At 37.1% G+C, this 14,932-nt stretch overlaps 1 pseudogene; it reads left to right on the forward strand.

The window, feature by feature from the left end:
* Positions 1-1,128: 1,128 nt before the first annotated feature.
* On the forward strand, positions 1,129-2,750 carry LOC123236223 (annotated as a pseudogene).
* Positions 2,751-14,932: the final 12,182 nt, after the last annotated feature.

Consider the following 14,932-nt stretch of genomic DNA (forward strand, 5'->3'; position numbering starts at 1 on the left):
TCCCTTGATTAAAGAGTGGTTTTATGACTATTTAATAGTCCCGCGTTTTTTTCTAAGTTAACAGAGTCAAAATGAGAAAGAGGATGAGCAGCCACAACAGGTAGATATCCCAAATGGCAAGCAGAACTTGCAGAACACAAGAAGTGTCAGAGGAACAAAGATCCTAATACCAGTGCTGTTAGACACTGGACTGGGTTCAGAAGCTGAGGCTTTGATACATGGGAATATGAAGAAGGAAAGATATAATTCTTAGTTTCTAAAAATCAGAATCTAAGGCAATATTTTGACCTTAAGGAATATGGCAAGAACTCAGACATTAAAGACATCATACATCATGAGAACCAACAACAATCATGGTGTGATACCAATGACCAGTCTATAAATCCAGAACACCATCTATTTCCCTTATCTTCATGTCATATTGGTCTCTGCATACAGGATGAGGCTAACCATACTAGTGTAAATTAAAGAAAATAAATCTGGACACAGAATTTGGAGGAAAATTGGGTTGGGAATCAGGCTAGTCGTCACAGAAGGTGCTCAATGAATACTGGCCCAATGAATGAATGAATGAATACATAAAAGAGTATTTTTTCAAATATTTTAAGTTCTCTGAAGTATTTGGGAATATTGCTCTATGGAATCTTGTTTACACCATTGTGATAACAAGGAAACCTAGAGCTTATGGACCTCTTGAGACTCATAAGACTCATCTGAACTCACTTGTGACTCATTGCTTCTATTATGGACACCATGAGCTCTCCCTCCCCTTGTCTACCAAATTCTTCCCTCCCTTTGTCTTCTCCAGGCTTATACCTACTATTTGGTTGTGCTAGACAATTACCTTGTGAATACTTAGTAATATGTTCTCTGTCACTTGTATCACAAAGAGATAATAAAAAGGGGAAAGGGCCTACTTGCACAAAAATATTTATAGCTGCTCTTTTTGTGGTGGCAAAGAATTGGAAATGGAAAGGATGACCCAAAATTGGGAAATGGCTGAACAAATTGTGGTACATGTTGGTGATACAATACTATTGTGCTATAAGAAATGATAAGCAAGGCTCTCAGCTCCTCTCCCAAACTCACTGCCAAGATCCTCTGCTGCAGTCACATCCCTTAGACAAGATGGTGAAGGTCGGAGTCAATGGATTCGGCCATATTGGACACCTGGTGACTATAGAGAGCCAGCCTCTATATGGTTTTGGGGTCCTGAGTGGCGTTTTGGTGGCATCAGATTGTTAAGACAGGAAAAAGAAAATGAGAACAACCAGACTAGTGGTTAGCCCATTCTGTCCTGAACTCTGTGGGCTTTGGAGTTTATTATATACTGATTTCAAACAAAGAACACAAAGAAAGAGTCACAGCTGTGAAGGGGTAACAAATCATACATAACCCATTAAAGTCTAAAGAGTAAAGGTATAAGTACAAAGACAATGGCCAAATTTCAACCATCAATTAGTAAGGGATAATTCTGGGAGTAGAAATATTTTATGGAGATGCTCACTAATTGAGTTCTGTCTTCCTGGATTATAGGCACCTGGTCAAATAAAGTCCAGACTAAAGGCTCCATTCTTATCTAAGTATGCAGTCTTATCTAAGTAATGTTTGTTAGGGTTCAGGCTTCTTAATTATCAAGGAGATACATTTTTAACTCAGAAGTTGTTGGTCTGCTAAGGACTCAAAGCTTTTCAATAAGTCTATAATGTTTTCCAATAAGAAAAGGTATGGATCATAAGAGGTATCAAAAAAGGGGTCTCAGATTTTTATCTATTCTCTTATTGGCTTCCCACAGGTGACCAGGACAGCATTCAACTGCAGTGAAGTAGAAGTTATGGCCATCAATGACCCCTTCATTGACCTCAACTACATGGTTTACACAATCCAATATGATTCTGCCCATGGCAAGCTCAAGGGCATTGTAAAGGCAGAGAATGGAAAGCTGGTGATCAGTGGAAAAGCCATTACCATCTTCCAGGAGCAGGATCCCACCAACATTAAATGGGGAGATTCTGGAGCCCAGTATGTCTTGGAGTCCACTGGCATCTTTGCCACTATGAAAATGGCCAGGGTCACTTGAAGGGTGGAGCCAAGTGGGTCATTATCTCTGCCACTTCTGCTGATGCCTCAATGTTTGTGATGGGGGTGAACCATGAAAGATTCGATAATTCCCTCAAGATCTTCAGTAATGCCCCCTGCACTACCAACTGCTTGGCCTCCTTGGCCAAGGTCATTCATGACAACTTCAGCATTGTGGAAGGACTCATGACCACAGTCCATGTCATTACCACTACCCAGAAAACAGTAGATGGCCCCTCTGGCAAGCTGTAGTATGATGGGCTGGTGCTGCCAAGAGTATCATCCCTGCTTCCATTGGTGCTGCCAAGGCTGTTGGCAAGGTCATACCTGGGCTGAACAGGAAGCTCATAGGCATGGTCTTCTGTGTTCCTACTCCCAGTGTTTCTGTGGTAGATCTGACTCGCTGTCTGGAAAAAGCTGCCAAATATGATGATATTAAGAAGGTGGGGAAGCAAGCTGCAGAGGGATCTTTGAAGGGCATCTTTAGCTACACAGAGGACCAAGTTGTATCCTGTGACTTTAATAGTGACATCCACTCTTCTACCTTTGATGCTGGTACTAGCATTGTCTTCAATGACCATTTCATCAAGCTCATTTCTTGGTATGACATTGAGTTCAGTTACAGCCACAAGGTAGTAGACCTCATGATTTACTTGGCCTCCAAGAAGTAAAGGGGAAAGCCGTGAATCTACATCCCCAGCCAAAAAAAAGTAGTTCCACTACTGGGGAACCCATATCCATAATAACCTACTTCCCTATGCTGGGGATCCCATGCCTCATCCCTGCCCTGAAGCACCCCTGTAGTGGCGGGGAGGAGCATAGAGTGCTATCTTGTGTACCATCAATAAAGCCATCACGTTGAATGCAAAAAAAGAAAAGAAATGAAATGAAATGATAATGATAAAATTCAGAAATTTTCAGATTTCTGAAAAACCTGGAAAGATCTGCAGGAATCAATGCAGAGCAAAATAAGCAGAACTGGGAACACATTATACACAATAACAGCAATATTGAACAATGATTATCTGTGAAAACTTGGCTATCAGTATGGAAGTATGTTTTCCATGACATTAAAGAAAATGAATAAATAAATAAATAAAATAAAAGATGTGCTGCCTGTCACATAATCATGATAATCCAGATACACCTCAACAAGGAATCACTTCCCAACATAAGATAAAATAAAATTCAACATCTTTGTCTGATGTAATGAGTTGCCATAGTACACACATGATAGGGACCAAGGCATAATCCCCTGACTAGGAAGAATCATAGAAATATTCACAGAGCTAGAATTCGGTCTTGTCTTTGGACAAATTCTCCATAGTGTCGTTGCCAACTCCTTTATTCTTCTCCTATGGCACAAAATTAAAATCTAGCTAGAGTTCCTGTAAATGACTTTGTTGTACCTTTCCCTTATTGTGCTCTTCCATGCTCCTGCCCTACATGAGTATCCTTTATTTTAGGCCTCAAACATCACCTTAATTGATTTAAGATGATCCTTGAAGAAAGACACTACTCTGTTCATCACTAATCTGTCTGAATATTTTGACAAAAGCCTCTGTAGCTTCCTTTTCAAATTGTCCTGAATGCATATTTCCATGGATTTTATTTTATTTATTTTTTCCAATGAATTTTCTTCATATGGTTTTCATGCACATAATTTGGAAATTACCACCTAAAGAAGCCTCCAACTGTTAAAATTTGAGTATGGAAATATAATTGACTTCCTTCTCCAATTATATTTTTAGCATTTAGCACATAACGAAACTTTGAATAGCAATGAAAGGGAAGAGCTTTATATACCTGGATTTTTTTTTCTTTCAGGAATATCTTTTCTCAAAGAAAACTGTTCGCTTTTTTCATTGTTCATCATATTGCTTTCCATTTAATTACTGAATTGAACTACACATAATGGCAAACTTGTTCTGCAATCCTTTATGGAAAACAAAACCAATTTATGAATGTTCTTGTGGCCTGTGAAGCACATCAAATGCTTAAAGCCAAAAACCAAAGAGAGACTGGGTATGTTTATTTTTGCAGATAAGTCCATCCTAACACTCAGGCCTTATTCAATCATGGTGGCTAAATTTACTTAGGATAGTTTTTGCACATTCAGTTTTAGGGTCTAGAGCAGATCTTAGAGATCATTAAGTCCAGTCCTATATTGTACAGATGAAAAAACTAAAGATTTCTCAAGTTATATATTCAGCTAGTCTATGGCCTTTTTTCAGTCTTTTTTAGTCTTTTTCAAGGCATAGCTAAAGTGACATGTCCATAAAGGCCTTTTTTATCCCCCCACCCACGTTTTAGGGCTATTCACTCTCCCAAATTACTGGACATTATTTTGTATTTACTTTACATTAACTTCTTTCTGTAAATAGAATGGCTAGGTGGTGCAGTGGATAAAGTGCCAGGTCTGGAATTAGGATGACTCATCTTCCTTAGTTTAAATCTGTCCTCAGACACTTACTAGCTATGTGACCTGGGCAAATGACATAACCTTGCTTGCCTCAGTTTCTTGTAAAAGAAAACCCTAAATGGAGTCATGAAGAGACTGTCACAAATGAATAATGACTGAACATGGTGCAGTGAATTTGAAGTCAGAGGACCAGAGCTCAAGTCTCAGCTCTGTGACCAATGTGATCTTGGACAAGTTGCCACCACTTTGAACCTCAATTTTCTCTTTTATAAAATGAGAGATTTAGACTCAATGACTTCTAAGATCCCTTCTCCTTCTAGATCTATGATCCTAAGCTCTGTACCTACAATGAAATGCTCTTCAAGGGCAGAGATAATTCAATTTACATCTTTATATCACCTGTGCCCAAGGAAAAAACCTGAATATAGGAGATATATTTATAGACTTGGTGTCAGGTAGGTCCGAGTTCAAATCCCACTTGGACATTTTACTGGTTATGTTAGCTCTTTCGACTTCAATTTTATCATCTGCAAAATATGTAAAATACTAGCACATTAACAGAGTTAGTTATTCAGATAATCAAATGAAATACCATGCACAAAGTGCTTTGAAAAATCTTTTTAAAAACTATAATTTTTGACAATTATTATAAACTTTAAAGGGTCATATAAATGTTAGTTTTGATTTTTAATTAATAAATATTTGTTGAGCATTTCCTATGAACCAGGCCATATGCTAATCACTGAGAATACAAAGAAAAAAAGATAAAACAGTCATTGTCCTTAAGGAGCTTGCTTTCCAGTGGGTGAGAAAACATATGCATAAAGTAAAACAGATGTAAATCAGAGTATATAATAGATGGAAGTTAGCCTTGGAAGGGAAGGCTCACACTTGGGAGAAATGGGAGAAGTAAGAAAATATGGTATTTGAGCTGACTCTGGAAGGAAGCTAGAGCTTCTAAGGGGCCCAAGAAATAGAAGGAAAACTTGTGCAAAGACATTGAGACAAAAGTCGGAATATTGTGTGGAAGGAACAGCAAGGAGGACAGTATGGCTAGACTATAGCATTCATAGAGGGAAATAATGTCTAAGACCAGAAAGATAAGACAGGGTTAGGTTATGAAGAGCTTTCCCTGCCAAATACCAGGATTTACATTTGTGTGATATCATTGCCATCATTGTTATTGTTATCACTATTAATAATGTGTTGGTTGAATTGAATTTGCAAGAGAAGAAAAATGAATTTAAATTGACTTTTATAGCCCCTAATGTTTAAGTTGGGCCATCTACATCATTCATTTGACAGCTCTAGGCAAAGTCTCCAGATGAATTTTCCCAGGAGCAAGGTGGTTGGAGCTCCCAGGCTAAAAAGACAGTGGCCAATTTAGCATCCATAGCAGGTTGACTAGAGGTTATTTTTCACATCTGTTGCCCAGAGCAGATGTTCCATTTCTATGTACATTTATGTTCCTCTCTTCAGTTTTGCACAGAAGGGTACCTAGAAATAAGGATACATCTTTAGGGAAGCTAAGACAACAAAAGGGAATTTCATGTTCCTGTGTAGTCGCCCCTAATCCTGCCCTTACTTATGGGAAAAAAAGTTTCTTTTAAGATTGAAATTCTCTTGTTCTTTTGCTCTCCTAATTTTCCTTATTCGTCTTATTTTTCTGCCTTTTTTCCCACTGCACACAACCCAAAATATGTACTTTGAGTAATAGTATTTTAGAACTAGGAGATACCTTAAAGGTCATTTAAGCCAAGTTCTTCATTTTCAAAGGAGAAGAAATTGATTATCGGAGAGGATAAGTGATTTGTCCAAAGTTGTATAGCTAGCAATAGAGCCCAGGCTATAATCTGTTCCTCGTTTAATGTTCTTTCCAATACAGCTCACTTACTCTACCTCTTAATAAGATATTTTTTGTCCAACCATAAGTATGATCTAATGACTGGTATCTCTGACAGTCGTTTCTTCCACTTCTTCCTCTATCTCCAATCTTCCAACCATTCTGGCTGTGAGAAGGTCATGTTTCTTCCTGGAACTAATAATAGCAACTTTAAGGCATATGAAACATTTTATCTTATTTGGTCTTCTACCAAGCAAAATCTTTTACATGGTTCCAAATAGATCCTCAGACTCTAAAGATTACAGAAATTCATAATGTTATCCTGACCCCAGAAGAGGTTTGAAAAAAACAAAGATTTGAGAAGAAACATCCATTTGATAAAAAATGAGTCCTTTACCATTCAATAGAAAAATGAATGACTTGGATTCAATGACCTCTAAGGTAACTTCCTACTTTAAATTTGTTTAATCTGATGATTTTACTTAGTGATTTAGCTTTCTACCTATATTCTATGTTTAGTGATCATTTTCTAGAACCTTAAATTAATACTTTAAATTTTAACTAGGCTAAAAGTCATCAAATTAACATTCTTCATAATAGATTGGTAAACTGTCTCAAATTAATGCATTCACAACTAATGAATTGTTGTTTTGCATATTTTAATAATTCAGAGTGAAGCAAAAATAAAAATATATGTTGTGTCCCCATGCTATATTATAGGCGTTATAACCAGGGGTAAAAATAATAGAGAAAAATATGGATTCCATTCTTAATACTTTCTAAATAGTATCTAATTCTCTCACCCTTCTAGAAGGAGGTAGACTTTGGCTATCCGTTCATGCAGTGTTAGAGAATGCTGCCACTTCTCTCAAGACAAGTTCCCTTTTTAGGTAACACACAGCCCTGACCCAAAACGGTTTTTCCTACTTCTCTACTACTAGGCCATGTGCACCTTCCAATTACTAGTCTCAGTCCTTAAAAATTACTATGCTAAAAATGGCATCATTGCCTCTTCTTTCTTAGCTATTAGCCACCTCTGAATTAGCAATGGGGAAGCTAGAATATCAGCATCAAATAACATTTTAGTTGGAGTAGTTATCAGAGGATACCTAGTCCATATCTAGTCAATACCCAATAAACATTTATTAAATGAATAATATATGCCAGGCAATGTGCTAATTGCTGAGGATTCACCTATCAAGGGGCTTTATAATTCAGTGGGAAAAGACAGAATACAAATGTAAAGTGAAAAACATGAAAGTGTAAAAGACACCATATGTTGGGGGATGGTGGAAAAATCAATGAGAGAAGTCCAAGAAAAGTACATGCAGGCAAGAAATGAAGAGTCTTTTCAGTTGAGCTGCCTCCTTCTCCAATCAGCGAGGCAGAGGGTGGTGATGAGGTAGACTTCCAAGAGTGATGAGATCCTAAGAGATTATTAGGTTATCTCAAAAATAAAATTCGAGGGACATGGTAAAGAAGACAGAGAAGTCTCAGAGTAATAGAGCCAGGTGAGAAAATTCCACCACACCATGACTAAATAAATGGTCATCTAGTGCCTGCTTGAAGTCCACCCCCAGTGAGAAAGAGCCAACTCTCAAGACATTGTTCTTTTAGCTAGCTCTCACTGTTAAGAAGTTTGGGAGGTTTGTTTCTTTTATTAATTTCTACTTTCATCAGAAATTGAACAATATTTTTTTTGCAACTTATATTCTTTGTCCCTAGTTTTGTCCACTTAAGCCAAAGAGAACAAGCTCAATTGGCCTTCCAAATAAGGAGAGCATTTTGAACACTTAACCACAGGTATCACCTTTCTTTTGAATCTCTCTTCCCTTCCCCAAATTCATGCCCATGCTATCTTTGTTAAAATAAAGATTGGGGGCAGCTAGGTGGCTTTGTAGATTGAAAGTAAGGCCAAGAAATGGGAGATCCAGGGTTCAAATTTGACCGCAGACATTTCATAGCTGTGTGACCTTAGGTAAATCATTCAACCCCCACCTTGCCTAGCTCTTTTTTGCCTAGGAACCAATCTACAGTATTGATTCTAAAATTGAAGGGAAGGGTTTTAAAAACTAAAACTAAGATAAAATAAAAGGAGCCTTATTTCCAAAGACTTCTTATTCCAGGATTCACTCAACCTATATTTAGTGGGGAGTTCTTTTGCTACTTCTCTAAAGAATGTTTTTCTTCTACATCCCTACAGTATACAAAGTTAAAATAGGTTCTTTTTCAATCATTTAATAACTCTTACATTTGTTCATATAGCATTGACCTTTGAGAATCCTGACATGCTTTCTGAACATGTAGGGGCATCATTATAACTTGAGGTACATGTTTAAGAACACCCAAATAATCAATTACCAATAAATATCTACTATGTGCCAGGCACTGTGCTAAGCACTGGCAATAAAAAGAAGCAAAAGATAGACCTTGTCCTCAAGGAGTTACAATCTAATGGAGGGAGACAATATCTAAATAAATATATGCAAAGCAAGCTATGTACAAGATAAATAGGAAATAAGAGGGAAGGCACTGGAAGACAGGAAAAGTTGAGACTTCAAGGAAGCCAGTAGATGGAGATGAAAAAAGAAAACATTCCTTGCATGGGAAAGAGGCAGACAAAATGCCTAGAGCAGAGATGGAGTGTTTTGTTTTGGGGAAGGGCCAGGAGGTCAGTGTCAGTGGATCAAAGAATACTTGGAGGGCATTAAAGAGTAAAAATACTGGAAAGATATGTGGGCTAGGTTATTAAGAGCTTTGAATGCCAAACAGAGAATTTTTTTATTTGATCCTGGAGATAATAGTGAGCCACTGGAGTTTATTAACTTGGTCAGATCTATTTTAGGAAAACACTCTGGTGACTGAATGGAGAATGGATTGAACTTAATGTTAGACTCATGGAATCATTAAAATACTAAAACTGAAAAGAAACTCTGGAGAATGCAAAGTTTTCTATTACTCTGTGAGAATTAGGACTTTTTATTCCCTAGCTTGGCCACTTTTCATGTATGAAAAGTTAATATTAATCTGAACCCCTTTTTGACCCCCACAACAAACTTTTGATTTTAAAACAAAAAATCTTAGGTCTGAAGCTCTGAACCAGATCTCTGGAGTCCTCTCTCCCTTTGTCTACCATGCTAGGAGATACTATACATGCAAAAAGTGCCCATCCTAAATACCTTGCGGTTACTCCTGGCTTCCAGAAGACCTTCCTCTTGTCCAGGCTGAGGTCTGCATCTGCCAATCAGAAAGATTCAGGAACATAAATTGGCAGAAGGCACAGGAAATCCCTCTCTTCCCTTGGAACCACAGACAAGAGGCATGTGGTTGGCCTCAGGGCTAGCTTTCCCTGCTTGGAGAGGCAGGAGGGGTTGGCAGAAAGAGCTAGCAAGCCATACATGGTTCCTGCTTCTCTCTTTCTTCTTCTGACCCACTTTTTGCTATTTAATAAAAGATCATTATAAAAATTTAGATATGGTCTCCAGAGAATTTTAACCATAACATATAGGGGGGCAGTTTAGGGATGTGGTCTGTATTCATTTATTCAGGTTATCTTTTAGCTCACAACCCACCCTCTTAAGTGCACAACCCATCCCTACTGAATTTCAGTGGACCCCAGTAGACCCCAGTCATGTGAATATAGCAAAATAGAATTGACTACCTAAGCCTACCTTGACCATATTTAGTGCCTTACTTATTATGATAGAAATAAAAAATAAGATAAAATAATACCATATAAAACAACAAAGGCTGAGGACTCAGGCTTCCTCCAAGAACCAGGACACCCCAAACCTTTCTATAGGAAAGTTCCAAACACAGGAATTCCAGAAGCATAGGCTTTTTTTAAATCTCAGATTAATCTCAGTTTAATCTCATATTTTACCATCAGTCACAAATGTTCCCCATCCTCCATGATGTTTGCTAACTCAAGGTCTCAGGCAGGGTCAATAAGCCAAGGGAACTTGGGACCAAGGGTACTGTTTGATCTTATGGTAGATTTTTCTCTGTTGCTGGCAGGGATCTGTGCTCTTACCCTCTGCTTCCTATCAAGAGTTGCTCGTCAACTGAGCTATATGAGATCCTATTCATTCCTTATGACTTTGTTCATTATTATAAGGTTCCTTTCTTCTAAGTTCTTTGTATGTAACTTGTATTTATCTTTTTGCATATTTATTTTGTATATAATGTTATATATACTGATAGATTATGTTTCTCAAACATAGAGATTATTCTATTCTTGTCTTTGGATTACAGTATACAGCCCAAAGTTTAATATATAGTAGACAATTAATAAATGATAGAAAATAATAAATAATTGACTATCTCCCCACTTAGAAAGTATAGTCCTTGAGAATAGTCAGTATTTAATTTTTTTTAAACCCTTACCTTATGTCTTAGAGTCAATACTGTGTATTGGCTCTAAGGCAGAAGGATGGTAAGGGTAGGCAATGGGGGTCAAGTGACTTGCCCAGGGTCACACAGCTGGGAAGTGTCTGAGGCCAGATTTGAGCCTAGGACCTCCCATCTCTAAGACTGGCTCTCAATCCACTGAGCCACGCAGCTGCCCTCTCCGTATTTAATTTTTGTCTTCTATCCTCTATGTTTGACATAGTGCCTAGCAATTGTAGGTACTTAAGCTATTCTTACTGATTGATTAAAAGGCCACAAATGGAATACTGAAATAATGTTATGGACAAATTCAGATACAGAGATATTTCTCATATGATTGCCATTCTTTTTTACTAATCCGCTAAATCTCAGATCTCATTCTCTTCCACAGTTTCTATGCTGGATTACAAATTCTCTCTACCTTTTAAGCCCCTTATGAATCTTGCTTATCCAGATTCTTCAGCAGAAATTTGGTAGGCACACCCACTTTCTTTTATTTTATGAATGAGAAAAGCCTTATTTGAATTCAAGCATAAATAATTCTCTCCTCCTCTGTTCTGTATCCCAACCTACCCAAGCATCAGTAAGAGAAAATAATTTGTCCTTGGATAAAGATGAATATGATAAAGGTGATTGCATTTACAGATGGCACAAGACTGAACAGCATGTTAACACTCTGGATAAGAGAGTCACAATCTAAAGAATGGAAAAAACCTAAAAAAAGTATCAGATCGAAGAAGATGTAATTTAATGGAAATATATGTAAACCCTTATACCTGAGTTTGAAAAATAAAATTAACTTCAGAAGCACTGGATGGGGAAAGCTAGATACTAGTTTCCATGACCAAATTCCAGGGATTTTAGTTACCAAGTTCAAGGAAGAAGAATGAGTTGTGTTTTTGACATGTTGAGTTTGAGATGCTTAAAAAGATATGCAGTTCAAGATATCCAAAAGGTAAATCACTTCCATAGAGATGATAATTGAAATAATAAGAATTCATGCAGTTACCAAGTGAAATAGTATAAAACAAAGGAGGACCTAGGATAGAACAGTGGAGGATATGTCTCTTTGGTGGTCATGACAAAAATTAACATCCAGAGAAGGAGACTGAGAAAGAACAGTTAATACAGCTTTAGGCAATAATCCTGAGGTTCAGTGATGAAGGCAAGTGGTTAGAAGGTTCAGAGTTATAACAGTGTGCCAACAAGTCCTCAGCAGCACTGAGTGACTGTAATTTGGGTTGATCTTGGTAGTGTTTTGGTTCTTGGAATATGGAAAAAGTGTTTGTTCCAGCCATGACTAGTCAGCCATGATCAAGGATTATCTATCTGGGTTATTTCATTGTAATCTAAATAAAAAGGAGATATGTAGTTTGATCTAGTCTGGAAGACTAAGAGGATGGGTTTGTCCCATCCCAGCCTTAGTGAATAAGAAATATCTATATTGTGCCCTTATCAGATTAGGAAGCCTAATGAGGAGGTATGAAGTTAGTTGTCCTAGTCTAGAAGACTAGAAGAGAGGTAGAGAATGGGTTGGTCCACCTCAAAAGCCCTGACCTCACCGGCCATGAATAAGGCTGGTCTTCAAGTATTTAAAGGTCCACAAAATTAGTAGTGAACATTTATCTGCTTGATTCCAAAGAGCAGAACTAAGAGGAATAAGTGGACATTTATGGAAGGAAAGTTTAAGATGCAAAATGAAAATGGACTCTGAGAGATAGAGTAGCATCATTAGATGCCTAGAAGCAAAAGTTGAATGACCAGTTGTTGGGAATATAATTCAAGGAAGGCCTATTAAATTTCTGATTAGTCTAGAACAGAGGTGTCAAACTCACTGCTAAGAGCCTCAAGGCTCCAGAGTACCTTTGAGAACAAAATCAAATGTAATTGGGAAATGTTTAACAAAACAAAAACATAATACAAACAAAGATAACCTTAATTTGTAATTTTCCAAGTCAATATGAGAAGTATCTCTGGCTCAGTGGTTAAGAGCACTATCTAGTGTCAGGAAGACTTTAGTTCAAATCCAGCCTCAGACACCTGTTAGCTGTGTAAACCTGGGCAAGTCATTTAACCTCTGAATGCCTGACAAAAAGATACACTGATTCCACTTAAGAAGGAAATGTCAAACTATTTCAATGTTCTTGTCAGGAAAACCCTATGGATAACTAAGGTCCAAGGGGTCACAAAGAGTTGAATATAATTGAAAGATCCTACAATAAAAATTTATATGTAGCCCACAATGATGCATTTGTGTTTGATCCCATTGGTAGATGATTCCTGAAATCCCTTCCAAATTGGAGACTGTGATTCCATGACTGATTAAAAGAAAAGTATTCTTTATCCTCGACCCATGCATGTCTCCCTTCAATATCTCTTTTGGACTCAGAGATCACTCATAACTAACAGCAGCTGAAAAAATAATTGCTCTATTGGCCAAGATTTTTTCTGTGCCATCTGACGGTTGGGCTCACTCCACCCCAGATCTCTTGGACGTTTCTTCTTCCTCCAAAATAGGAGCCAAGGAAGATTTGTATTAGCCTCTTTTGTTTGTTTGTTTGTTTTGGAGGTTTTAACTGTACATTTTATTTTTACATTGAGTCCATAGAAAGATACTTATCCAAGGACAAGCCAAAAAAAAAAAAAAAAAAAAAAAAGAGGTGCAGAAGTTAGACAAGTTTATAACAACTAGTGAACATTGACTTGGTTTTCTCCAGTTCCTTCCTGTTCACTCTTGCTGTATATCTAACCATAATCACTCTGCTATCACAACTAGGATGCTCTTTAATTTTGATGACTAAAAGACAGCTGTTCCCAAATTGGCCCAGATTCCTGCCAGCCTTTTCAATTGCATTATACAATCAATTAAACTTCCTTGACCCTATTCCTGTCTCAAGATAAAATTTAGAGTTGACACTTTACAAAGCAAATCATGTGTATAAATTGGTTCTAATGACAACTATAGATTCTTAGTCATATGTAAATGAATATTATCAGATACCAAAATGTCCAGGAGCACTGACTTGAAGAAAGCCGTCAAGAAAATTTAACTAGAAAACTCACATTTCACATACTTCACAATGACGACAATAAATCTAAGCAACACTGACAATAGAAATCTTCCCCTCTTTCATTATACCTATTTATTTCTCATTGGCTGGCAACGGTGTCAAGAATCTTCATATCAGGTCCCAATTAATGAGGTCAGTAAAAAGAATTGCCTTCTCCCATAGCATCAGTAATGTGGAGAATTGACATTTGAACCTTAACACCTCACCTGATAGTGACAGTGAGGAGCTCTTACCAAGTGTAGCTATTAAAGGAATTCACCACATTTAAGGTAGCAGAGTATTACTGTCAATTCCATGAACGAGTTTGTAAGAAGGACATTCATTTAATGGAACATGTCCAGAAAAAGACAATCAGGATGGCAAGTGGCCTGGAAAGCAAATCATTTTGAAAATGATTGAAGGAACCAGGGGAGTGTTGCCTACAGAAGAAAATAAGAAGGGAAAACAGCATAGTAAAAGTTTTGTTTTATTTTTCCCAAATGCTTGAATATAGAGAGATAAGCCTGAGCCATATAAGGATGGGGTGGCTGGGTGGTACAGTAGATAAAGCACTAGACCTGAACTCAAAAAGACTGGAATTCAAATCTAGTCTCAGATACTGAACTGTGTGGCCCTGAGCAAGTTATTTAATTTCTGTTTGCCTTAGTTTCTTCACCTAAAAAATGGAAAGGAAATGGCAAACTAATCTCCTATCTTTTCCAAAAACACTCCAAAAGGAATCACAAAAAATCAGACATTATTTAAAACAAAAAACAATAAACGTAAGGATGAGAATTTCTCCTTATCCTGATTAAGGAAAAGATATGGAATGGGAAAGGAATAAATGAATATTTTGCATTTATTACAAAGTGAAGAATGAGGAGCAGGCATTCCAAATTAAAGGTTGGGAAATATTAATTCAATAAAAGAAAGAACATTGTAATAATTTCAGCTTAAAAACAATAATGGTTACTAGCTTCCTATAAAATTTTAAGATTTAGAAAATGCTTGATATGTTTTATTTCATTTGATACCTCATTATGAGATGATGAAGTAGGTGGCATTATTCCTTTTATTTTATTGATACAGTTAAGGGATGGCAATTGACTTACCCATACCCACAAAAGTAATTATTGAAAGTTGTCGTGA

The sequence above is a fragment of the Gracilinanus agilis genome, chromosome 2, assembly GCF_016433145.1.
Source record: "Gracilinanus agilis isolate LMUSP501 chromosome 2, AgileGrace, whole genome shotgun sequence".
In the NCBI taxonomy this organism is placed as follows: Eukaryota; Metazoa; Chordata; class Mammalia; order Didelphimorphia; family Didelphidae; genus Gracilinanus; species Gracilinanus agilis.